This window comes from Arvicanthis niloticus, chromosome 25 (genome assembly GCF_011762505.2).
Source record: "Arvicanthis niloticus isolate mArvNil1 chromosome 25, mArvNil1.pat.X, whole genome shotgun sequence".
NCBI classification, from domain to species: Eukaryota; Metazoa; Chordata; class Mammalia; order Rodentia; family Muridae; genus Arvicanthis; species Arvicanthis niloticus.
The window spans coordinates 38721209-38743372 of record NC_133433.1 but is presented as its reverse complement, the minus strand read 5'-3'; the positions used below and the strand labels follow the sequence as shown (position 1 = coordinate 38743372).

At 38.3% G+C, this 22164-nt stretch overlaps 1 pseudogene; it reads left to right on the top strand.

Annotated features, from left to right (window-relative positions):
• Positions 1–18300: 18300 nt before the first annotated feature.
• On the top strand, positions 18301–19098 carry LOC143438417 (PRELI domain-containing protein 1, mitochondrial pseudogene; annotated as a pseudogene).
• Positions 19099–22164: the final 3066 nt, after the last annotated feature.

Here is a 22164-nt window from a genome sequence, read left to right as displayed (position 1 = left end):
ATAAATACTTCTTTAAATAAACGGTGCTGATAAAAATCTGTGGCCAGCATATTTATTTTGCAAGAAATATTGAAGAAAATTTTCAATGAGAAATAAAAATAGTCAGTGAGAAACCTAGGTCTACACTAAGGAATGAAGCACATTAGTGAAGATGAAAATGAAAATAAAACAGTATGTGTTCTTTTGCTTTTCTGACTGAATCTGTAACTGTTTATCACAATGCTAGCAATATTGAATTTGATTATTATACTTTCTACATGCATGAAATTAATGACAAATTTTATAAAAGATAAAAGAATTAGAAATAATATAATGGCACTTATGATTAAATAGAAACATGTGATTGAAAGTAGGTTTTTTACACATTCCAAATTCCAGTGTAACTATTACAAACTGTTTTAAGCTATAATTAATTTATGCTAGGAAAGGACATAAAATAGAATTATAAAATCTACAATTAAAACTAGTCAAGTCAAGAGAAAGTAGAGGAAAGAAATGAAAAAAGAAACAACCAAGACAATAAGTGGAGAACAGCTAGAGGCATGATAGATACTAATATAACTATATCAACAATAATTTTAAATGAAAATAGTCTAAATTCATCAGAACGGGTATGGCCCTCATGCCTCACTGTACAAAGACAGGAGGACTGGAGCCATTACAGGGTCCTCTTTAATTACTGGAGGTCAGGCCTCTATCCTCGCCTTCACAAGAATAGAATCGCCACAGCCTTTTTATACTTGGAGAAGGGAGGAGATGTCAGGGGCAGCCCTGCTTATACACTGAAGGCCTAAATTCAGTCATAAGCCTAAAATCAGCAGTAGGCCTGACATACATGCCTGCTAACACAAAGTCTTGGGTCTCTGTGGAAAAACACTGAAACAGATGGCTGTAAGCTATTGTAAACAGGCAGCTTTGGTGGAAATTTACCAGCCTGAGTAGTCATAGACCTTGTAGATAGGTAGCCTTGGTGGATAGTACCAACTTAAGGACAAGTGAATCATAGGCAGGGTCATAGTGACCTGTCCCCTGAACCTTCACCCAGCTGATACCCTGTTCTGGAAGATATCTGTACTCCCCCTGAACACCTAAGTTCCTGTGTCATCCCCTTCCCCACATCCTGCCTTTTTGTGTTTACAACCCGTGTATGAAAAAGTAAAATTATGATTTGATAAAAAAAAAAAGAAAAAAAGAAAAGAAATAGTCTTGAATACACCAGGTAAAGTAAAGAAATCACATTTGAATATAAAGGCAAAGATAATTTAATTTGTGTAAAGTGATACAGTAAAGGTATAGAAAATCATAATTATCTAGCACTAGTCGAAAGCAAACTGGAATAACTACTAATTCCAGACAAAGTGGGTTTTCTAAAGGAGTCTGGTACATGAAGATGAGAGTTTTGGTTATCCAGAAAGACGTAACCATCTTGGGCATTATGTACTTGACAACAAAGTATGAAAACATGTGACACAAAAAATAGCAAAACTACAATGAGAAATAAACATTAACTCTTATCGTTGAAGGCTTCAAAGCCCCTCTATCTATGCTCTAATGATTTATTTGGTTTTATTTTATATATATGAGTGGTTTTGCCTGCCTCTATATACCTGTAGCATGTGGGTGCCTGCTGCCCAGAAGGCCACAAAAAAGTGTCAGATTCCCTGCAACGGGAATTACAGATACTTAACCATTATGTAGAAGCTAGGAGTGAAATCTTGATTCTCTGGAAGAGCAGCCAGTGCTCATAATAGCTGAGTCATCTCTCCAGAACAGATAACCAAGCCTCCAAAAATATCAGTAAGGAAGTAACCAAAACGGGAGTACCCTCTGTCACCCAACTAAACCTAGTTGGCATTTACAGAATATTTAATACTACACTTATCAGCAGAGCTACGTATTTCTCAAGCTCACATGGATGAATCACAGACATATCTTGGACTCTACAACATACTGCCACAAGTTTAAAGGATTAGAAACAATAAAAATGTTTTTCCTTAGTCTACCTAGTACTATACTAGAAGTCAGGAAGATTGGTGGAAATCCCAAACCACTTGGATACTAAACAGTGCACTTTGAATAACAAATAAATTCTCAAAATGTCTCCAGATAAAGCTATGTTGAGCTGACATAACTTGTAGTTTGCAAAAACAAAGAAAGAAGGAAAGAAAGAAAGAAAGAAAGAAAGAAAGAAAGAAAGAAAGAAAGAGAAAGGAAAGGAAGGAAGGAAGGAAGGAAGAAAGAAAGAAAGAAAGAAAGAAAGAAAGAAAGAAAGAAAGAAAGAAAGAGAAAGGAAAGAAAGGGAGAAAGAAAGAAAAAAAAGAAAAGAAAGCTCTCAGAAAGATGCTGAAAGTCCTGGGTGCAGACACAAGATAGAAAACCATCTGAAGTAAATCCTAGACACATTCACCTAGAAAATAAGTAGTTAACATTTTAAGTCGCCAGGCAGTGGTGGCGCACGCCTTTAATCCCAGCACTTGGAGGCAGAGGCAGGTGGATTTCTGAGTTCGAGGCCAGCCTGGTCTACAGAGTGAGTTCCAGGACAGCCAGGGCTACACAGAGAAACCCTGTCTCAAAAAAAAAAAAAAACCAAACCAAAACAAACAAACAAACAAACAAATAAAAAGAACATTTTAAGTCAAAACAAGCAGGAGGAAATACCTAATAAAAATCAAAAGGGAAATCAACAAATTGAAAATACAAAAACAAAGAAAAATTGTAATTCTCAATGGACATGGTAGAGTACATCTGTATTCCAACACTAAGGTGACCAAGTTAGGAATATTGCAGTCTCAAGGCCAGCCTTCTTCTTTAAGACATACTCTCGCTTTACAGCCCAGGCTGGCCTTGATATAAGCGTACTGACTACTTTCTAACTAATTCTGTGAGGCTAACAGGAAGGGGAAGCAACAAAAACATCACTAGTGAGGAAATTGTTTTAAAACCATACACCCAATAAAGTAGTTACACCCCCAAATACAAAGAGGCCTTAAAATTCAACAATAGAAGCCAAACAGTGAATGAGCCAGTGTTCTGAGAAGGTACTTTACCAAAGAAGATGTGTAGATCATTAAAGAGTCACAAACTACAAAGATCCTTGCCTGAGAGCCCCAAATCCAAAGCATTAGCAGCACCAAAGGTTGGTGAAAACTGGGGCTACAACAGTGCTCGCTTATGGTTCAAAGACAAAACGGTCACTTCTGGAGCCAGCTGGCAAATCTAAGCACAGTCCTAAAATGAGCCTGTTACCATATACACTTACTGAGTGAAGTAGTTGTCAAAATAGCTGAAACTTTCTGTCCAAATAAAGACTTGCATGTGGGTAGCTAGAGCAACTTAACACGTGCTTACCTCGATAGATGACTGAATAACAAGTTGTTTCCATATCCACACATTAATACAATTCTTTTCAGTTATGAAAAGAAGCCATCAGGTCACCAAAGTCATGGAAGGACTAGTGTTTAAAAAGACGCCACGTAGAGAAGGTGCTATTCAGTCTGATGCCAGCTGTATCATGTCTAGAAAAGATGAAATAACAGAGACAGATGCGATCAGTGATTGCTGGATGGGGGCCAGGAAGGATGTACTAATTGTGCCTAGGACATTTTTCAGGAAGTTAGATTGCTCTGTATGACTCTGTAACTGGGAATTTGTAGCTTATATTTGTCTGTAGAACCTCAATGAAAAGAGCCAACTATAATATAAACTACTTCATATAAAAATATGTATCAGCACTGGCTTATCTATTGTCATATATGTACCATTAATGTCATATATGTACTATATGTGACAGTGTCATATATGTACTATAAAAGAAGCAGAAGTGAGGGTTGGTGATATATAATTCTCTATATTTTCTGGTGTAACACTTAAAATGACCCTCTACATGTTGTGGTGTGTGTGTGTATGTGTGTGTGGGGGGGGGGGATACGTATGCATACATATGCATTCTATGAAGTGTCTGTAGTCCAGGAACAAACATTTAAGGGTCTATTCCCTCTTTCTACAATGTGGGCCCCAGAACTTAGGCTTGGCTGCAGTGACTTCACCCACTGAGCATCTCTCATTTATTGTATTTTGTAAACTTAAGCTTTATCTAAAAAATAAATGTCTAATTAATTTTTATAAAACTTGGAAGATCTTTTCAAATAACTATGAGTGTGATTGAGTTCATGAGCTGTTACACCACTGTGACTCAAAAAAGATACCCTGAATTATTTATGTTGTCAGATTTTTCTGGTTTTACTACACTAGAATTTCTAAGCTACAGCACAAATTCCAAGGTTGAAATTTTACACTTGCTTATGAATTAAGAATTTTCAAAGCCAGTTCCTTCTAACTGCTTCACTGTATCTGTTTCGGTGCTGAGGCAGATTCAAATATGAAATAATTATTGGTAGTTTTTATACGTTCAATTTTAATTTAATCCATTTCTTTCATGAGAGCAAAAGGGAAGAAAAAGTTTGTTAAGCCACCAGCCACCCTTATAAGTATTTACCTTAGGAACTGAGAGTGGAAGGTGCTGGGGTGCCTGCATCCTCCACGGTTATCCTCCAGTGTCCTCTCTTCTTCCACTAAGCCCTATCTCTCAATGGTTCTTTCAGCACCATGTCCAAAGAGTCAGATTGTTGATCAAACCTTTGGAGAACACTTAGAAATGCACAAGAGCAACAAGCCATCTCTTTTGTTCACCAAGGTTTCCACATCATAGCACCTCCGCCTCCAGGATGGAAGACTCGCTCAAGTGTAAGGAAATGACATTTTCCAATCTCTGTACATTTTTTCTGTGTTTTATATTTCTATGAGATTAGTCTTAGGAGGTCAACTATTGTTTTTACTAACAAATCAATCATTTTTTTAATTACAGAACTTAAGCTGGAGACCAAAACAGATAAGTGCTCATTCTGGTGGTAGTTGTTTTATTTGTTTGTCTTGTTTGGGGTTTTTTGTTTCGTTTTTACAAATAGTATAACGAAGGAACGGTCAAAATACGACAAGTGGTCTCAGGTAGATGACAGTCTGCCAACACAACAGTGGCAGAACAAAAACGCACACACACGCTTTTGCTCAGATGTTCTTATATGACATTTCGCATAATGAAGTAAGTCTCACTTTCATCAGTGTTGAATGTTTGGAATCAAGCCACTTAGAGCTGCTTGGTTATTACTGTTTCAAAATGAAATGCTTTTCATAACACTAAACAGATGACTGTACTTCCCACTTTGCACACTGTGCTCCTGAATGATGCACCACAGAAAACAATGAGCAGAGCAAAGTGGTCACTGCATCTATTAATCAGACCCCAGTGGAGAACAGCTCTGTTTCTCTGTGTTACAAGACAGATGCCCAGCATGTTGCTCGAAGCCACAGTCGACTTAAATTTTTAGCATAGAGTGCCTACAAGTACTACAGTAGGCAGCCAAATCACAAGAACAATTGCACTGCGGAAGTTGTCATAAGATATGGAGTGTGCCTCTGAAAAGAATGATTCATGGGAGCTTTATTTAATATATAAAGCTAATGCTGCCACATTTAATTTGGAACTGAGTCTCTACTCCTTCTCATTTTGGCTTTCCACAAGCCAGAGGTAATATTTTCCAGTGTTTACAAGTGTTTCATCTCAAATCCAGTGGTGTAGTTTATTCATTTCCCTCACTTCTCCCACTGACAGTGGCTTCGAGCAATTCCAATTTCTCAGTCATTTTTTTCTGGGGTTATTCAATAGTTTGTTTTCGCTGGTTAATGGTGGTCCAAATGAAGTTTGGCAGAGCTGTTCAAAAGGAAATATCAGTAAGATGTTATTTACTGGGCACCTGAGCATGTAGCACATCCAATGATCACTAAAAAACTACCGTATTCAAGACACAAAGGGCACAGAAAGCAGATATTATACAGAACAAAAGAATTCTGCAACACAATAGCAGATAATATGTGAAAAATGGTGAAACAGTGTAAGTTAAGTGTGTGTGGGTTTCTCTATTAACGATCCTATGGGAGTCTTCATATGTTCATGTAAATCAGAACAGTCCGAGATAAATGACAACAGGCAGAAATCTTTGAGCCTGTGTTACCTAACAACTCTGCTTCTGTGGGACTGGTATTCTTCAGAACACACATTAGAAAATGCAATGCAGAATACAGCATTGTAACAAAGGCATGCTAATGCTTAGAGGAGTCGTTGGAAGCTCCTGAGAAGAAATTGTTTGTGGCAATTGAAGAAAATTATGGAGGTATCATTATGGGTGTGGCATTGAAATGAATCTCTGGGGCACAGAGAAAATGAGAGTAAATACAGCTCTGCTAGGAGAACACAGAGCATGGCCTCCTATGCAGCGTTGTTTCTGTCAGTTCTATTCTAAGGACGAGGGGCATGATGGTACTGTTTTCAATGACGGGGAAATTTGAAATAAACAAATTCAGCTTTAGGCCCAAAACCATAGGTAACTGTATGTAAAACATAGAAGTAAATAAGTATTTTGGACTTGTTAAATTTGTGATGAGGAAATGTCTGGTAGGTTGATTAGATGGCTCAGCAGTTACGAGCACTAGCTTCTTCCAGAAGCCCAGAGTTCAATTCTCAGCAACCATATTGTGGCTCACAGTCACCTTTAAAGGGATCTGATGCTCTCTTCTGACATGCTGGTGTACATGAAGACAGAGGACTCATACATTGAAAAATAAATAAATAAGATTTTTAAAAAGAAATTTTTGGTAAAATTTTCAAGATAAAATTCCCAGACTGGAGATTTAAAGGGGTCCTTAAAAAGAGCGAAAAGACTTTATCTTCTCCTATATGTGACATTTTAAAAATGGAAAAAGATCAAGTTTCCTATGATAGATTATCTTTCATTCATTTGTAGCCAGTAGGTGTTCAGAAAGTAAGAAATGAGAAAAAACTAGGTTGGAAGAATGGTAACAGAAAAATTTGGAGAGGAAATAAGTGGGTAAGTTTCAAAAATGGACATATATAATGAAGATATTTTTGTCTGTGATGCCTACTTCTTTATAACTATTAATAATTATCACCAATAATTGAGTAGCTTAAATCAGTAACCCAGTGATGGCTTGGCTGGGTCCTTCTGATTCCAGGACTCATAAGGAGACAATGGAAGTGTCAATCCAGGATCAGTTCTGAGGCTCACTCACTTGGTTGTTGCAAGATTTAGTTTCTGAATTTGATACTTTAGTCCCTTCTGGGCAACTAGCCAGCGACTGACCATTATTCCCAGGCATAGCCCTCCCATCCATCAAGAGAAGAGTACAAGAAGAATCAGAAAGATGGTGTAAGCAAGAGAGATGTCAGTCTTAACCGATAACCTCAGAAGTACCATTCCAATGTCTTTGTAGGGTTTCTTGAGTCCAGGACTCAGCCATGGAGAACATGACCACCCGGTGTCAGGACTGACCAATCCTAGTATACTGTCCTCCATAATATTTGAATGATTTGGATTGGAAGTGCCCCCTCCATCCCCCCACCCCGTCTTGTGTGTTTGAATACTTGGTCCCTAGCTGATGATGCAGTTATGAATACTTGTGAAACATGTGGGATGCAGAGCCTAGCTGAATCACCAGTTACAGACTCTGGGGATTATAGACTAGCCCTGTTTCCACTCTCCTCTTCATCCTCATCCACTAAGATCTGGACAAGTTATGAGAACAGCTCCTGCTACCGAGAGCACCATGCCATCCTTGCCATACCAGAATACATTCCCTGAAACTAGCCTTCTCTTAAATTGCTGTTGCTGGGCATTTTGCCACTAGAACAAGAAAAGTAACAAAACTATTTTGTGCAAAGAGTTAATCAACCATCCCCTGCAGAGGAGGTTCTCAGCAATCAGATAAACAAATGTGTTCTGTGGATGTGAGTTGCCCTTATACAGTTTTACAGACCCAGAAGCAAAGAACCCTTATGGACCTGCTACTCGGCTGCATCCACGTACATATGAGCAATACTAAATGAACTCAGCAAGATGAACTTACACATTCATATGTAAATGAAAATTAATTAAACACATATTTTTAAAAGAAGTAGTGAGAGGGCAGTGAGCAGATGGCAGCGATACAAGACTAAAAGCCTGAGTGTCTCCTGGAAGAGCCACTCATGCAAGCCTATGTCTGAGGACTGAAAAATGCAGAGTCTGGTGAACGTAATGGCAACAGCAAGAAAACACAGCTGTTCAAGAAGGGAGTGTTCAGGGTTGTTTCTGCCTCCTTTTCATTCTCTTCTTCCTCATTCATTTTATTTGAGCCCACAACATACTGGATGGTGCTGTCCACATTCAGGGTAGATTGTTACCACTTGGTTCACTAACCCATACAACAGACTTCTTGGAAATACCTTCACAGACACACACAGAAATGCACTTTACCCACTTTCTAGGCTCCTTTGACCCAGACATATTAATAACAATATTTAGCTATTATTCATGTGTGATGGTAAATAGTAACTGTCAACTTGACAGGATCTAGACTCACCTAGGAGACAAACCTCCAGGTGCCTGTGAGGGAGTTTCTACGTGGAGTGTATTGAGGTTGAAAAACAACCCTATCAACAGATAGCACCATTCAGTGGTGAAGGTCCTGTACTGAATAAGGAGAAGCTGAGTGGAGCACAGACATCCCCTCTCTGCTTCCTATCTTCAGACACAGTGCATCCAACTATCTTACAGACCATTTGTCAGATCTTCCCCACTGCAATACACGGCTGCCTTCAACTATACACCACAATAAGCCCTATCTGTTTACATGGCCTTTGCAGTATGTCTTTTCACAGCAAAGTGAAAAGTAATGCATGCAAGACAATATCCACTACTCATGCTCTAGCTTTTTAACTTCAGGGTTTTAAAATGCTAGCTACAGTTCTGTGAATAAATATATGGGAATAGTACTATGTTTGGAGAGGATCATTTTGGACATTGTTTCTATTTTCCATGATTTTTTTCATTTCTTAATAATATTTCAGCTACAATAGTTTTATTTCACCTTTTATGTTCTTGTGAGCATAGTCCTTACTTGAGAAGATAATTTATGATGTCATGAGCTCCAACAAACAGCAGCTAGCAAGGTCTCACCTACATCTAAGATTGAGGGTGCATTCAAACAGCATCTTCTGGGACAGTGCAGCATTCAATGCCTTTGTAGTAAAACTTCATGCCCAGCTCTAAAATAACAGCACCATTTCAAGTTTTAACTTGGAAAGATCTCTTAAGACGTCAAAATAAATATTTCAGTCCAAAAATAGTTTAAAAGTTAATTTTTTTCATTTGAGTATATCTTTAAATATTATTTCCCTAAATATTGATAATGATGTTGTAGCCAATTAAACTTTGAAGTCTGAATTTTAATATTAAAAATTAGTCGTGTTCTCAAGGGACATTGGTTACATATCTTGTTTGAGAACTGTACTCAGAAAGTACACAATAACTGAAAAATCAAAATCTAAACCATTTAAATATATAAAACTTTGTAAACTTTTTACCATGTCACACTTCAGGACCAGAAGGCAGAACTTGTCTCTAGGAATACAATGAGACATTATGAATGAATCATAGTCATATAGCTAGTTTTGAAGAGGAAGAATATGTTCCTGCTGGAAAGTATATTAGGTAGATGACGTATGTCCCTTTTGGTTGCTGAGAATATATTATCCCTTTTTGATGTGGCAAATAACTTGGAATTACTTAGAACAGTAGTAAAGAGAGCATGGGGCCTTATTATACAGCTCTTTGTAATACAGAGCTCCAGTACATCAACAAAGTCATCTGAAAAGCAATTGCACTAAACACTGAAGAACTTTCTGGCATCCTTTCCTACAAATATAGACTGTTATTTATTTGAAGTTGTCATGGTTTATCTGGGACATTTGGGGTCCAAACCATAATAGATTGCACACAGCTGCCCCTTGGTATTGGTGATGCCTTCCCCATGTCTACAGCTGAGCCCACATCTCTCCTAGCAGTCATGTATTTTTGTCTAGGCACCCACTGACACCTCCCTTTCATACAAGAATCCCTCACTCAGCTTTCCATGTTGCTCTTCCTATCCCTCAGACCTGCTATACAGGTTTTGTTAATGGTTCCAAGTTACATATAACATGATTGATTAGAAGCCTTCTCTTTGATACCCATTTCCAGTCAGAACTGCTCAACGTGCTCATTCGCACCCACATCCTTCTTTGTTTTCCTGTTAAGCAAATTGTGCTCAGGCCCTCGTTATATCTAGCCTAAAAAACAGCTACCTTCATCTCCCTGCCATCACTTTCCCAGCCTCCTGCCCAAGTATGATCTGCCGAATTGAAATCTAATTGCACTTCTCATGATGTGGGGGAAAAAAACTCGCGGGGGGGGGGGGTGTGTCTCAGGCGGGCTTCCCACACTGCCGGCTGAGGGTCCCACATTCACTAAGCCGCTGTGCGCAGGCTGGGGCTGCGGTTAGGGGTTCCAGAAGCTGGCAATCTGGCAGCGGCAGGCCCAGGAGACACTTGGAGTTTCCCAAAGCTTTATTGTTCATGGCGTGATGAATGGATATTGATGATATGCGCTTCCCCGCCAAAAGCCAGGGGAGCCTGACTTTTATAGGGAGGGGAAAAAGGGAGGAAATAACTTAATTAGCTAGGTCCCTGGCCTTTAGATAACTCATTAATATTTAAATCTCTGGAGGTGGAGACTTGTTAATCACGCCCTCTACCTGTGTCCTACGTGATTGATGGGCGCAGGTTAAATGGAGTTACCTCATCCAAGGCCCAATATCATGAATTAAAATCTATTAATTTATTTTAAAAAGAATGCAAATATTTTAGTCAATCAACCACTCTTAACTCCTCATATATTTTCACAACAATAGGTCTCATCTACACACCATCATCTGATGCTTGATTTTAAACTGACTGAGTGGTACAAGAAGAGAGCATATAGGTGTCATCTTTCTACTCTTAGTGACAGGCACATAGTAGGTGTTTATTAAATGCTCAGTCAGCATTTAATAAACGGACAAACCCCAAAACACATCAAAGGATGTCACAGGGAACATTTGCCATTTGAAGAATTTCCGCATTATTTCTGTCCATAGAATACCTGTTTATTTTCAGGTCCAAGTCTGCTAATGGAGATGCATTTACTGCCTGCGCTGTGTCTGATTACTCCTAAATCATGGTTTATATGCTCCTTGTGGGGTGCTCACTTAGACGTGTGAGCACTTAGTGGCATATCGTTATTCATGGTTTCTCCATCACCTTCCTTAACCAGCTGAGTCACATTTGTCATTGTCCTTAAAATTAGCCATTTTTACAGTTTAACTCTAGCACCAAAGTCAGCTTGTCTGGCTGGCAATTTATGTATGGCCCGAGTTTCTGTAGCTTAAAGGTCACAAAACTTTAATAAAAAATGAAAGGCTATTATCATTTATCTGTTGTCTGTTTTGGCAACACAGAGGTACTGTTGATAATTCCTGTAGATTTAGTACTTAGAATATAATACCAAGAACAGAAGATTGTGTGCGTGGCATAATAGCCACTGCATCTGCATGCCAATTCTCTACTCAGATTTTATTTTTCTAGGCAATATTTTCCTGTCCTGTTATGATCTGTGGATTCTGCTGCTGTGCTCAAAGTAGGCTCTCTCTTGATGACCTTTGGCCTTCACAATATTGCACATATTCTGGAAACCAGATTAAGTCAGAGTGCAGCTCAATGACAGAGCAGCAGCTTAGCATGTGCAAGGCTAGGGGAGGAAGGGAAAGAAGAAAAGAGACAGAGAGAAAGGAAGGAAGGGAGAAGCAGAAAGATTCTGGTGGGACACCTTAGCAACCATCTGCAGATCACTGGTCACTAGAGCAGGCTGTCTTTGGATATTGGAGGGAATTGTGGAGTTGGCCTGGTTTAGCTGCCAAGAAAGAAATGTGTCATAGGTTTTGCAGATTAGAGTCTGTGGCTCCTGGGGCACTATGTGTCTTTCAGTTCCTAAGAAACTTGGGCAATGGGGCATTCAATTAACCTGAGTATCTCTGCATTCCCTAGAAGTCAGAGAAGCCTATAGAAGCCTGGCAGAATAATTATTCTTAGGCATTAATCTTGTATACCCTGTATAGCTTGCAAATGTCATTGTATCCTGGCAACTACAATGATATTCTTCCTGGCAACCACCATTGTATTCTTTTTTTGATAGGGATATAAGAATTTTGATTGCTTGTCTTAAACTTGACTCAGCCTTTGTCTTGCTTTGACCCCTCTGACCCATCCCTGATATATTATGGTCAGGGATTGGATACCATAATTAGGTAACCCTAGCTCCATAAGTAAACACTGGTGCTTACAGAACATACCAAGCGAGCAGTATGCAGCTACATCCTGGGAAACTAAAGAACTTCTCAGTGGAGTAAGCAGCGAAACACCCTACAAGTCGAGGCCTATAGCATCTTCTTCTCTGTAGTCATCCTAGCAAAGTGAGTCTGAGTTTTTTGGATTCTTTCTTTCTAAAGATTGGTTTATCCCAAGACTACTTAATGGTAAAGAAATAGTTGTAAAACCATACCTCTTTGACAATTGACTCCAGTGAATACTTAATTTTACCACCTGTTACGGTTAGGTGGTACTTGGAGAAAACCCACAAGAAAACTCTTCTTAAAGAAAGATAACTTTTATGTACTGACTTCTTGTAAAATGCCAGGAGTTTCCTGCAGAAGTGATTCATCCATCCCAAACATATCAAATCCTCAGAATCACAATTCAATTCGGAGAGTAAGGTAGAGATGTGATATAGATGAAGGAGTGACTAGCAAAGACCATAGAGCATGTCCATGTCCCCTACCCCCTAATTACTCCAGTGGGATGCTTCTTTGAGTTATTTTTATAGAATACCAAGGAATAACATATGACATCAAAGGTGCCTTATGATAATCTACAGAAGAGAAAATTCTCAGGACTAAAACTTATGGAATGAAGCACTGTAATGGAAGTCAATAAAATCAGACAATTTGTCTAACATTGTCCCAGACACAAAGACTTGTAGTTCCCTGGTAACAGTGTTGCTAGAAATATCAGTTCTTGTGCTAACATGGTGTTACCATATTAACCTTCTTGCATCCAGATTGCTTTATGTTCATATGTGACAAATACAAGAAAAGATCTTTACAAAGAATTCTGGGCTATGTTGTAATCACCTCTTCCACTTTTAAGCCAAGGACAACACAATCTTCAAGTAGAAGCAGGCCAGGTTTTAAAATTATGCTCATTTTTAAATTTCTAAAAAGATTTTATTTAGCAGAATTTCCCTATTATAAACTCATTTTATTATAAGTTATAGTACACGTTTTTTGTAGTATTTGTTCATTAATAAGTATGCAGTGGGTGGTATTCTGATATGGAACGCTTCTAGTTACAAATGTTGGACTACTGTGAGATCATATTTTATATTCATACTTTATGAATATAAGCTTAAGTAGGCATGGCTTATTTCATTTAAATATAAAATCTAATACATATATTTATAATGAGATAAAATTCTAAGGAACTAGAGTTTTCTGTTTGTAACTAGCCAACTATTTAGTCCTTTGTTACTAAGAAGGTTATTTCTTTACATTTTAAATTCAATCAAACATTCATCATCTGTCAGAGATTTTGTTGAAACACACTACACAATGTGTCCTCCTATCTTGTGATAATAGTATTCTTAAACAGGGTACTTCAAGAATCTTTAAAAGAACAATAAAGGTAGGTAATGTCTAGAGAAATAGCAAGAGATAGAAAAGAATGCACAACAACCCAAGCATAGTGGTCCACACCCTTAATCCAAGCAATTGGGAGGCATAGGCAGGTGGATCTCCATGAGGCCAGTCTGGCCTACTTCAAGAGCTCTGGGGAAGCTTGACCTATATAGTGAGATCCTGTCTCAAGTTTAAAAAGAAGGAAGAAGAAAAGAAAATAAGGGAAAAAGAAAAATGCCCCTATGAAACCAGACTCAGAGGAGGAGGGATGAATGCTATCTGAAGGAAATAAGCAAGATTTTATTATAGTCAGGGCTTCATGAGCAAGGATTGGATCTTCTCAACAGGAATGAACCCATGAGTTGCATTCTGTGCTCTGGCTTCCTGCTGGTATCCATCAGAAAAGCCAGAGAAGCCAAGGAGCCAAGGAGCAAAGGAGGTTGTAGGTGTGGGTCATGAAGGTCAGTCTCTGCTTATTCTAGACAGACCACAGCAGCATAGGACTGGGCTCTCCAAGGAGGACCAGAAGACTTGGATGAGAGCCTCTCTGTGGCTTTTATGCTCCAGCAGTTTCAAGAGCCTCGTGAAGTGCAGCTACTCAAGATTTAACTGAGAAAAATTAATAGACTCTGTTAGATCTTCCATGCTCTTTCCTTTCTTTCTTTCTCTTTTGCTTTAAAAAGATTCTAACTCAAAATTAAGATAATTCTACAATTCTAGGCTGAAATATAAGAAAAAATACATAGAACACATTCTGTTTGATCTACCTAAATCACTAAGCTAATTCTCTGCTTCCCCAAGAAAAAGCTATGTAAAGTAACAAGGACAATATCTAAAACACAATCTGGAAGAAAGAAAAAAAAACTGATGTGTAAAATGAGAAAGATGCTATTATTTCTTCTGATGTAAGTTCCATGCCGTTTCCTGACAGCTCGATGTTACGCAAATGAACAGAAGTATATATTGGGTGGTGAGTTTGTTTCTAATACCTCCCCCACTTTATTTCTCTGATGTTATAACCATACCACTGTGTGTAAAATAAATGATTTGCATGTGTGGGTCTCTGAATGAGCTATGAATTCCTGGCAATTGGTGCCATGGTGACATATAAACAACAACAAATAAACAAAGTAGAAACTAAATTTACATTATAAAACATAGTTGGCAAAGGAGTGGTTGAAACACTAATATCAAATAGTTCATCTAAGAAAATATGTAATCAAATTTGCTAGGTTCATTTTATCATGATTGTGTTTACTACATAATATTATTTATTATGTCCTCCTTCTTCAGATGCTTCTACTTTAAAAACTAGATTTTTTTTTTTTTTACACCAGACGGGGAAGCAAGTAAGCAATATTTAGTCTCCTCCTCCTCCAAATCCAATCTCCAGGCTCACCTCCAGTTTCATAGCAAATCGCCAGCTGTAGCCTCTCATCTGTAGCAGATCACAGATGTCTTATGACCTTCCTCACCACCCTGTTGTTTTGTCTCAGCTTCCAAATCCTATAGGTATTCTCTGGGAACTACCCAGACATGCCAGCCAGACAAACAGCTAGGCTATGTTAACTCTCTTTTCTGTCCTCCAAATCTCATCCCACAGACTCATATCAGCTCTGTACTAGACCACTTCTCCTCCCTCTCAGCTCTGACTCCCAAGAGACTATGCAGATCCTGGGTGCCATACATGTTTTCCTGTGAACACCTTAAATCCCCATTTCCTACCCATCCCCATTTCCTACCCATCCCCATTTCCAAATGTCAATACCTAGAAACACATTTGACCCAGAAACCCCAGTGGCCACACCTAACAGGATCTCAGACACATTCCTCTCAGTCAAAACACAGTGGCCAGACTTTCCTAAGTACCAGAGAGGACAGCAGAAAGCAACAAATGGAATGCCCACCCAACAAAGACAAGACCAGATATCAACACCTAGAATTGCTATTATCCTAAACCCAGATGCCTAGAAACTAGTATAAAAGCACAGTCAATAACAGCCAGGACAGTATGTCTCCACTAACGCCTAGCAACTTTACAACAATAGAACGTGAGATACATAAATTATAGATGATACACAAGGTAAAAACTTCATAATAGCCTTTATGAATATGTTGGAGACCCTTAAAGGGGATATAAATATATCCATTAATGAAAATACAGTGTGATAAAATGAAGAAAGCAGTCTAAGACATAAATGCAGAAATAGAATCAATAAATAAAACCCAAACTGAAGGAAATCTGGAAATGAAAAATTTAATAACTTAAATAGAAACTTCAGAGACAAGCTTTACCACCATAAAAGATGGTGGAGATAATACCAGGTATTGAAAAAAAGATAGAAAAAATGGATTCCTCACTCATAGAAAGGAAAGAGAGAAAGAAAGAAAGAAAGAAAGAAAGAAAGAAAGAAAGAAAAGAAGGAAAGAAAAAAAGAGGCATAAAGCATCCAGGAAATCTGGGACACTATGAAAAGACCAATTTTATAAATAATAAGAACAAAAGAAGGAGAAGAAACCCAGCTCAAAGGCACAAACAAATATTTCCAACAAAATCATAGAAAAAAATGTCTCTAATCTAAAGGAGGTACCTATCAACATAAAAGAAGCATATAGAACACCAAATAGACTGGACCAAAAAAGTAATTTCCATGACATATAATAATTACAACTTTCAATATAGAGAACTAAGAAAGAAAGTTAAAATTGTAAGGGGAAAAAGACCAAGCCAACATATTAAGACAGAGCTATTAGAATAACATGTGACTATTCAATGCCAGCCAAGACTAGTATAACCAACAAAACTTTTACTCACAGTAGATCAAGGGGGAAAAAAGACATTCTATGACTAAATCAAATTTAAGAAGTATTTATCCACAAATTCAACCACAGAAGGCACTAAAAAGAAAAACTTTAATGTTTTTTAAATAACTATACCCAAATACTTTTCAATGATATCTCTCAACATCAATGTTATCAATTCTCCAATAAAAGAATATAGACTAAAAAGGTAGCTATGAAGATAGTATCCATCTTTCTGCTGCATCAAAGAAATACACCTTAGTATCAAAGACAGGCATCACCTCAGGTTAGAAGGGTGGAAACAGATATTCCAAGCAAATAGACCTAAGGTGCAAGCAGGGGTAGCCATTTTAATGTCTGACCAAAGAGATTTCAAGCCAAACGTAATTGGAAGAAATAAGGAAGGATACTATAAACTCATCAAAGGGAGAATCTACCAAAAAGATATGACAATTCTTAATAACTATGCACCAAGTACAAGGGCACCAAAGTTAAAAAGGAAAAAAAAATACTACTATAGTTTAAATAGCACATTGACCATTACACACTGATAATAGGCGGCTTCACTACCCGGCTCTTACCAATGGACAAGTTGTTAGGCCAAAAACTAAACACAGAAATGCTGAAGTTAAATGTTATCACAAACCAAATAGGACCTAGCAAAAATTTACAAAACATTTCACCCAAAACCAAAAGAACATTCTTCACACCACTTCATAGGATTTTCTTCAAAATTGCCCACATACTTGGACATAAGGCAAGCTTCAATAGATATAGTAAAATTGAAGTAACCTATCTGACCATTGAAGTGGAGGTTTCTGGTCATGTCATGTGATGAGGACTCATAAGATTTCCTGCTGAGGCAGACTCGTGGTTTTTTTGCTAAGACAAGACCTATAAGAGAACACGTGATATTTGGAAAGCGTATAAATAAGACTCAGCAGACAGTGATGGGGCACTCGCATAACTAGCCTAGCAACACTTTATTACAGATCCTCACTTTGTTGAAAGAGACATGGCAGAGAACTTCTCCTGGTGCCCTGGCTCGTCTTATGGTTCGTACTGACTCATGCCCATTGTGCAGAAACTTAGCAGTTTCTACTAGACCGTGCCACTGCTGCTGATTTGTGTTTGACACCACTGAACTGGACTGCTGGTGTCCTGACAACAGAGATTGGAGTCACGCCACAGAACTACTTCTAAACAGGTCCACATCCCCTTGTCCTATGTCTTATTTACCGTCTTTTCTCCCCTACCTCTGGACAGTGGGCTAGAAGGGGGATAGAAGCATTTAAGAACTCTTCTTAAAATAGGAAAAAAAACCTGAGCCTACAGACCACCATAGATTAGAACTTTATATCAACAGCAATGGAAAGTTCAGAGATGCATGGAGACTCAAAAGCAAATGAAGAATAGGTTAAAAAAGAAATTAAAAAATAAATTTTAAACTTTTTAGAATTGAATGAAAATGAAAAGACAACATTCCAAGCTTATAGGACACAATGAAAGTGGTTCTAAGAGGCAAGGTCTTAGCATTAAGTTCCTACATTAAAATAAATATTTATGCTAGCTCATATTAGTAACCTAACACCAACTTGACCACTATAGAAAAAGAGAAGAGGCGCAGACCTATAGCCCTCATGGCGGCGGTAGGAACTTGGGCGAGGCATAGTGATTGAGCTGCAGAGCCTGGTGGGCGTGCGCCTAGCCACATTCCCCCACCCCCCACCCCCCCATCCCTCTACCCCCACCCCCACCCCGGGCTCTTCACCCTGATGCTGCACGGTCACCCAGGTCAGGACGATGGTGAAGTATTTCCTGGGCCAGAGCATGCTCTGAAGTTCCTGGAACCAAGTGTTCGCTGCCTTCTGGCAACGGTACCCGAATCCCTATAGCAAACATGTCTTAACTGAAAACATAGTGCACCGGGAAGTGACTCCTGACCAGAAGCTTCTGTCCAGAAGACTCCTGACCAAGACCAACAGGATGCCACGTTGGGCAGAGAGACTGTTTCCTGCCAACGTTGCTCACTCGGTGTACATCTTGGAGGACTCGATTGTGGACCCACAGAATCAGATCATGACCACCTTCACCTGGAACATCAACCACGCCCGGCTGATGATGGTGGAGGAATGAAGTGTTTACTGCGTGAACTCTGACAATAGCGGCTGGACCGAAATCCGTCGGGAAGCCTGGGTCTCTTCCAGCTTATTTGGCGTCTCCAGAGCTGTCCAGGAATTTGGTCTTGCCGGGTTCAAAAGCAATGTGACCAAGACAATAAAGGGCTTTGAATACATCCTGGCCAAGCTACAAGGTGAGGCCCCTTCCAAAACACTTGTTGAGACAGCCAAAGAGGCCAAAGAGAGAGCAAAGGAGACAGCACTGGCAGCTACAGAGACGGCCAAGGACCTGGCCAACAAGGCTGCCACCAAGCAGCAGCAACTCGTATAGCCTACTTCCTCTCCCTTCTCCCCCGTGTACTTGATTATTATAGATCAACCTGCAGCCCTCTCTGCTGTCTGGGGTGGTGGGTCAGGGCACTGTCCTGGTCAGCATCTGCACCACACCCAGCTCTGTCTACTGGACAGAGGGGTGCAGTGACTTGCCGAGGTCACGGCAGTCCCCAGGTGATAGATAGACTGTACGCTCCATGAGGGCAGAGCTCCTTGTTTTATTCTCTGCTGTGTCCCATGTACCTTGAACAATATTTAGCACATAACAGGCACTCAATAAACACATGATTTGATTTTAAAATTAAAAGAAGAAGGAGGAGGAGGAGGAGGAGGAGGAGGAGGAGAGAAGAAAGAAAGAAAGAAAGAAAGAAAGAAAGACAGAAAGAAGAAATAACATCTACAAGGATTAGATGGCAAGAAATAATCAACCCAGGGCTGAAATCAATTAAAATGTGTGCACAACCAAAAATCAATGAAACAAAGATGTTGTAATGTTGTTCTCTGAGAAAATTGATAAGATTAACGATCTCTTAGGCAAATTAACTAAATGACAGAGAAAAATTCAAATTAATAGAATTGAAGATGAAAGGAGATATAACAACATATATTCTGGAAATCCACTGAATCATAAAGATATGCTTTAAAACCTCTACTCTACCAAATTAAAAAATCTAAAAAGAAAATGATACTTTTTTCAATATATAGCACCTATCAAAATTTAATAAAGGTAAGATAATCAAGTTAAACAGACTTGTTACCCCTAGTAAAGTAGAAGAAAGCATTAAAAGTCTCCCAATCAAAAAAGATCCAGGACCAGATAGTTTTATCATAGAAGCCTACTAGAATTTAATGAATTAATCCCAATACTCGTGACATCATTCTGTAAAATAGAAATAGGAGGAAAGCAAAAGGAACATTGTTCAATTCTTTTCATGAGGATAAAATTACCCTAATACCTGAACTACATAAAGACCCAACAAAAAAGAGAATTGTAGATCAATATCCTTTTGAACATAGATGCAAAAATTCTCAGTAAAACACTTGCAAACCAATTCCAAGAGTACATCAATAACATCATCTATCATGATCAAGTAGGCTTCATCCCAGAATGTATAGATGGTTTAACATATGTAAATTGATAAATGCAACCCACCATATAGACCGCATGAAAGACTAAAACCACCTGATCATCTCATTAGATGCAGAAAAGGCCTTTGACAAAACCCAATACCCCTTCAGGATAAAAATCCTGGAGACTTTAGGGATATAGGGTCATACTTCAACATAACAAAGGCAGTTTACAGCAGACCCATAGCCAACATCAACCTATGGAGAGAAACTAAAGGTATTTTCACTAAAATCAGAAATAAGAGACAAGTTTGTATTTTATCTCTGTACTTATTCAATATATTACTTTAAGTCTTGACAAGAGCAATAAGATAACTGGAAAAGATTAAGGGGGTTCACTCAGGGAGAAAAGAAGACAAAGTATCTTCAGATACATGATACTATAAGATAGTAAATGACCAGGGCCAGATAGTTTTATCACAGAAATCTACTAGAATTTGATGGATTAATCCCAATACTCCTGAAATCATAAATATAAATTGTATCTGACCCTAAAATTATTTTGACCCATAAATTATAAATGACCCTAAAAATTCTACCAGTAAACTCCTACTGTTGAAAAAAAAAAACCTTGAGCTAGGTAGCAGGATACAAAATTAACTCACAAACATCAGTGATCCATCTGTATACAAATGAACGGAGAAAGCAATGAGGGAAACAACACCTTTTACTTTCACAATAGCCTCAAGTAATAAAACCTATCTTGGGGTAACTCTAAGCAAACAAATGAAAAATCTGTATGATAAAAAAATTATGACTGAAGAAACTGTAAAACATATCAGATGAAAAGATCTCCCATGTTCATAAATCCATAGGACTGACTTAGTATCAAAAGCATTGTACAGTTTCAATGCAATTCTCAAATTACAACACAATTCTTCATATATCTTGAATGGATAATTTTCAGCTTCATATGGAAACACACACAAACACACAAAACCAAGGATAGTTAAAACTACTAAATACTGAATAATAAAAGAACTCCTGGCAATCATCAATTTTAAACCATGCAACAGACCTATACTAATAAAAAAAGATAGTATTGTACAGTCACAAAACCAGAAGGATGATTGGTGAAAATTAATTCAAGATGGAAAATTATGTCCATTCACCTATGGACATCTGTTTTTTTCTTATTTATTCAGAGGCCAGAAATACACACTTGAAAAAAAAAAAAAGAATCTTCGATAAATGGTGCTGGTCAAACTGGATGGCTACATGTAGGAGATACAAATAAATCCATACTTATTACCCTGCACAAAACTCAACTCTAAATGGACCAAAGAACTCAACATAAGGCCAGATACACTGAGTCTGATAGAAAAGAAAATTATGAATAGTCTTGAACTCATTAGAACAGAAAAAGACTTTCTGAACAGAACATTCTTAGCATAGGCACTAAGGTAAACAGTTAATACAATTGCAACTCTCACCACTGAAAAATTTCTGGAGGACAAAGGATACCATGATTCAGACAAATGGCAGGCTAGAGAATGAGAAAAGATTTTTACCAACAACCCATCTGATAGAGGGCTAATATCCAAATATATATATAATGAACTCTAAAAAGTGTATATTAAGAAAACAAACAACTAAATTAAAAATGAGGCATAAATCTAAACAGAGAATTCTCGAAAGAAGAAACACAAACAGCTTAGAAACACTTGAACAAATGTTCAATAGGGAAATGCAAGACAAAACTTGAAATTTCATCTCACACTAGTCAAAATGGCCAAAATCAATAAAATAAATAATATCTCATGCTGGTGAGCTTTGGGAGTAAGAGGAACACACATACCTTTGTGGGTATGCAAAGTTGGATGGTCACTATGGAAACCAACTCAGCATACCCAAAGGATGTTCTATTCTACTACAGAGACACTTGCTCAACCATGTTTACTGCTGCTTTATTCATAATTGTTGCGCGCACCTCTTTTGTGTCCCCTTCGCCCGCGAAAAAGGACACCGAGGCAGTAATCGGGTATCACTACAGACGAGGCTTTACTTCTTGTAACAGCAAAAGTGGAAAAGACCCCAAGCCCGGGAATGGCACTGCTATATATACCCTAGAATGGCGTGTTCACTT